The sequence below is a fragment of the Gadus macrocephalus genome, chromosome 2 (genome assembly GCF_031168955.1).
Source record: "Gadus macrocephalus chromosome 2, ASM3116895v1".
Taxonomy (NCBI): Eukaryota; Metazoa; Chordata; class Actinopteri; order Gadiformes; family Gadidae; genus Gadus; species Gadus macrocephalus.
Genome location: NC_082383.1, coordinates 10234045 through 10239679, shown reverse-complemented (window position 1 = coordinate 10239679; position 5635 = coordinate 10234045). Strand labels below are relative to the sequence as shown.

The following is a 5635-nucleotide window of genomic DNA, read 5'->3' as shown; positions in this document are numbered from 1 at the left end:
TGTGCAATCAGTACAGGATAGCTGTCGCACCCAATCTGTAAAAGATATTATCATTACTGTATTGCACCATTTTCTATTGTTCAAATTATAAACAAGAGGATTAACTCAACAGGTTATGTTTAATAATTTACTAAAATTCTGACCTTGATTGCACGATGCACATAGGGAAGCCAGCGGGCGCCATGTAGATTTGATGGCTTCAACACCTTTTCTTCAAGTGCCTCTGCAATCATTCTGAGCTCTCTGACAGCCTTTTTTGGGAGTAGTGGTACTGATCGTACAGGTTTTTTAGCATTGTCTGCATTTGCTCCATCTTTTTGTGGGTTTTAATTGCCTTTACGATGCCAAGCTCTAATCTGTGGGCAACACAGTGGATTGAGATGAGGGGGTGGTTGAGTTCCTTCTGCAGAAGCGCTGCAACGCCATTTCTGCAGCCCACATTCACAGCTGCCCCATCGCTGCCAAACCCAACTAATTTCTCCTTCCAATCAATAATGCCAGCTTCCTCAAAAGCTGAACAAAAAAAGAAAAATGTAAATCATTAGATAAACATTATGCAAGGCAATTTTATTTGATTAGCATATTTCATATACAAAGGTATTTTACATGAAACAGATAGCTTAAAAGGAGAAATTTCGATTCATCAGCAGTATTTCATTTAATCCCTATAGTACCTGCATGGATGGCATCCAGGATGCCATTTGCATTGCCATGTTTAACGTCTTGGATAGACGTAGGCATTGACTGGCCCATCCGTTGCTAGAAAGCGAACATAAATGAGTTCATTCTCTATTGTAGTGCTGTCTGTTGCCCCATCAATGAGAATTGAAAAGTATATGGCTTTTTTAATTTTATCCAGCAACTTTTCCCTCTCCACATCGTAAATGTCTACGATGAACCTGAAAATTGGACAGAAGTGTAGTTTAATTTACATGGGATGACATTCTTTGTTTAGTAAATAAATGTTAAGCCAAGAAGGATTGGAAACGTTGGTAATAAGTGCTGTTACATACCTAGCACAGGCTTTGTCAGACTGGTAACAGCCTGGAAGACTTCCTCCAGTCCTGTTGATCAGGCCATTAAGGGATGAAAAGTGGGTAAAGGGCACTTCTTGTTTTGCTACATAATATGCAGCATGCATAATGTTCATGCATAATGTTCGTCATTTTTAGACGCAGAGCGTCATCCATCTTTTGCAGTCCTTCGATGACAGCTGGAATGGGTGCTTCTGTTCCTCTGGCGGCAACGGCACAGTGCTCGTGCCTTTTGCTCTTGCCATGAGCCTCTAAAATATTGTGCCGGAAGGACTTAGTGCCAATATATAGAGAGGATGTACTGCAATAAGAACATCAACATGGTTAATAATTAAGCCTTGACAAAAAATAAGCTTGAACTAAATGGTTACAGTTTTACACTGAAGTCTGTGACCCATCAGAATGTATGACAGTAGATGGGCAGTTGTTATTTATATATAGAATATAATTCCTTTACTGTAATTGTAACAACCCAGTCACACAGTGAAGTATAAAATGTGTAATAACTACGTTGGTACACAGTATCGCCAAGTTCGCCTATGCCTATAGCGCCGGCCCTGCATTATCTTACTTATATGCTATAGACCCTATAGTATCTGTGGTATAAAGGCTGGGACGAATTTCAAATTATAAATATCTGTACACTTTATGTTGAAAGTATAGACCGTCGCGATTCCCATTGAAACGAATGGCGCGGTGATTCGGTCTTCAAAACGAGAGCTGATAAATTGTGAAAAATGAATTAAACTGTAATCGGACAACGCGGTTATGTGCTATAGACCCGCCTAGAGAATCTGTGGTATAAAGGCTGGGACGAATTTCGAATTATAAATATGTACAATGCATAACGTTAGCTCTCTGGCTCATTGCTGAGCGGTCTAGAATACCTCCCGTTGCCAAGTCGTAGCTAAGGTGCGTCCTATTTACTGGAGGAGTGTTCAACAACGTTTCCGTTGCATAAGAACCTTACGGGAGGGTAATGGTTATTCCAGGTATTAGTCAAACCCCCCGGCGTTACCAGGGAAACAAAGTTGTGGCTTGTGAAAAACTTTAAATTTGGATTGTAAAACGCATGAAAATATAAATGAATGGTCTTAATTTATTTTCTTTGGCAAGTGACCGTGGTATAAACGGGATTACTTATTCGCACTCATTTCTCTTTCATCACACTTGAACAGTGCGCAGGCAGACAGACACTAATGTGACGTTACTCCCGATAAAACTCGCCCTAATTAAATGGGCTATTGTTAAAATAGGAAGGGGATAGTGAATTGTGCTTCTACTTACGCGTCTGCTTTTGTCGGAAACTCCCGGCAGGTGAAGCAAAACATCTCGTCCTTTTCCTTGTCATGACGGACCCACGGAAAATTCTCAATCCAACTTATTAAAAAGTTCCTTTGCCTTTTTAGTTTCGTATCCCGACGGGGTCTCGTTTTCAGGTGTCTTTCTTTTATTTGAGTTACATTTACCCGGCACTTGGCCAGTTTTCGGAGGCTGAAGGAACATAACGTGACTTATTTGTAGCGGTTGTCGTACGCCGGAGGTGACGGGGGAAATTATTGTTACGATTCTTCTTATTCTGTTTGGCCGAAAACCGCAGCACAGCGCTGTAGAAAGCTCCGCTTCCGCAATATAGGAGTCAATTTAGTGTATTTTCAAAGAAAAAAAATACACGTCACACGTCACATTTTAGTTGCCCGATCACAGAGTTTACCTGCCCCGGGCAAGCGGGCAACCGTTAATGTCGAGGACTGTAAGGGTGCACTCACACTAGGCCATCTGGCCGTGGCCGTTGGCCGTTTTCACACCGTGCTCAACTGGCCCCATTGTTCTCTCGCCTGCACTCACACTAGGCCCTCTGGCCGTGGCCGTTGGCCGTCGCAACTGTGTCCTGGCCACGGTAGGCTCTTGTACATACGTCATCACCAAGCGTCCGCTGCATGGACCATAATGAAGTCATTTATTCGCGGATTCTCCCAAATCCGTCGGGATTCTTGTGGGTCTTCTCCAACTGTGCCTGAATAGCATCGTCTGCCCAAATGGCTAACAGGCACTCGACTTCTCTATGGGACTAACGTGAACCAACAGTTGAACCGCTTGACGCCATGTTTACCGTTTAATGGGAAAGAAGGCTCGTGACTCCATTTTTGCCCACTTTTTTTTTTTTTGGGGGGGAAAGAACAAGCTACCTGAAATAAAAAGCCTATTTTCATTTATTGGTTTCTAACCCTTCTACCGTCTCAGCTACTTTTTACTGTCTATGCGCAATGGAACAGTGATACAGCGCGGTTCGGTCCTGCACACGCCCGGACTCCCGTTACATCAGCTATCATCATGATCTCTATAGTAACGCTGATAAACATTACCCAAGTTCGTGGGTTAACAGGTCAATAACCAACACAACACAATAAAACATGGCCGATGGCAAGAAAAAAATATCAAATTTTGTTTCATAGCCTGTTTTCCTTCTTCCTCTTGTTCATTTACAACTGCTCTGAATGTAGTCTCCACGAAAAGGTTGTTGCATTTCAAATACAAAATATATAGGCCTTATTAGGCCTCTGTGTGCGATCTGTTTTCGTGGAGTCCGTGTTGCCCGGGCCGCGCTGCCCGTGGTTCCCGGGCCATTCATTCGTTCACGGGGCATGGCGGGAGTCGCGGGAGACGTGGGAGTGCTCGCAGTGCCCAAGGTCACGGTGCCCGGGCCGCAGGGTGCCGCGGCACGACGGGAGACGTGGCGGCCTCGCTCTCTCGCTCTCTCTCGTTAATTGCATGTCATGAATATTCATTCATATTTTTTGCACATAAACAGACTCAGAGGGCATTCACTGCCAGTGTTGTTTTTGGCAGGCATTTTAGATTTAGTTTTAGTCTTAGTCTTTTTGACGAAATGCTTCTTAGTTTTAGTCCCATTTTAGTCATTTCTATCTTTGAAAGTTTTAGTCTAGTTTTAGTCCGACGAAAACTCCAAAGGTTTTAGTCTAGTTTTAGTCCGACGAAAACTCAAAAGTTTTCGTCGCAAAACTTTTTACGACCACCCGCACCCGGCACCGCTGCCATGGTGTGTGTGTGTGTGTGTGTGTGTGTGTGTGTGTGTGTGTGTGTGTGTGTGTGTGTGTGTGTGTGTGTGTGTGTGTGTGTGTGTGTGTGTGTGTGTGTGTGTGTGTGTGTGTGTGTGTGTGTGTGTGTGTGTGTGTGTGTGTGCCTCGTCCACCAGCCTCTCTCTATAGTGTGTGTGTGTGTGCCTCGTCCACCAGCCTCTCTCTATAGTGTGTGTGTGTGTGTGTGCCTCGTCCACCAGCCTCTCTCTATAGTGTATGAGTGTGTGTGTGCCTCGTCCACCAGCCTCTCTCTGTAGTGTGTGTGTGCCGTGTGCGTGCAGGCGCAGCTGCGCGCGAGCGAGGCTTTTAGTGTGTGATGGGGGCGTGACTGTTAGGACAAGCGTGACTGTTCGTCCACTCACTAACAATTTAGTCTCGTCTAGTTCTCGTCTGACGAAAATGTCTACATTTTTCGTCACATTTTAGTCTTTATATGGCTTTGGTGACGTTCGTCTTAGTCTCATTTTCGTCATGGAAAAAAGGGGTCTGACGACGTCATTTTCGTTTTCGTCTTGCCTGTCGAAAACAACACTGTTCACTGCTCAAAAAAGGTTGAGAACCACTGGTCTAGTCCAACCGAAAACTCTGTCAGCTGCTGCTGCTGCAGACGTTGTGCAGACGGGCTCGGAGTCGGCACCGCGTGCATCAACAGTCATTCAAAGCAGCGGTAGTAATCACACAACCGGACGGTGTAGAAAGTCCCGTCAGTTAAAAATAGTAATGCAGTTTTTAAATCCATGTTAAAATCGGCAGGATATAGAGCTAGTTAGCTTAAAAAAAATAACGGACCAATGGTCACAAACAGTGTCAAATGTGATGTGTTTCGGTCGGCTCAGTTATATGATTGATGCGTTCAAATGCAACAGAAAAAATAATAATTGAGATTTTGGTGAAAACTTGTTTTCCCATTTATATAAAATAGATAGCAAAGATAGAATTATGACCTGTTTAATGTCCTATCTTGAACTATCATCATCTTATCAGCAATTAAAGCAATATTACAAGTTTTATTTCAAGGAGTCTCGAAAATGGTATCAATAGGTTTGACCGGTTAACCATGGACATCCCTTATATACATATAAAAGTATATCATACATTGTATGTTTTTTTTGTGTAATCCCAGTTATGTTTTTTAATTTTATTATTTTATTATTTTTATTACTTAATAGTTCCTGTACGTTTGAGCAATAACCTGGTGTTTTTACACTTCAGTCTGCACTGTGAATTTGAACTAATGTTCAGTTTTTGAATAAAGATGCGGCAATTCCAAATGTTTCTTTGTATTATCTGATTCATCGATTAATCGAAAAAAGAATCGACAGATTAATCGATTATTAAAATTATCGTTAGTTGCAGCCCTACACTGAAATCCGTTTTGTTAAAAATTTTCCTACCAAGAATACAGTCAATTTAATAGTAACCTGTGGCTCCAGTTGATCATTGTGTTGTCATTTATCTAGATATTCACTAGTCCATATCTAGATATTCTAATGCCCCACT

The 5635-nt window shown here is 42.5% G+C and overlaps 1 long non-coding RNA gene across 1 annotated transcript; it reads right to left on the bottom strand.

Annotated features, from left to right (window-relative positions):
* Positions 1–17: 17 nt before the first annotated feature.
* LOC132448560 (uncharacterized) lies at positions 18–1566 on the bottom strand. The gene is made up of 3 exons (XR_009523388.1): positions 1014–1566; positions 675–899; positions 18–513 (listed from the first exon to the last, which is right to left on the bottom strand). It is a non-coding gene; the product is annotated as an uncharacterized LOC132448560 (long non-coding RNA).
* Positions 1567–5635: the final 4069 nt, after the last annotated feature.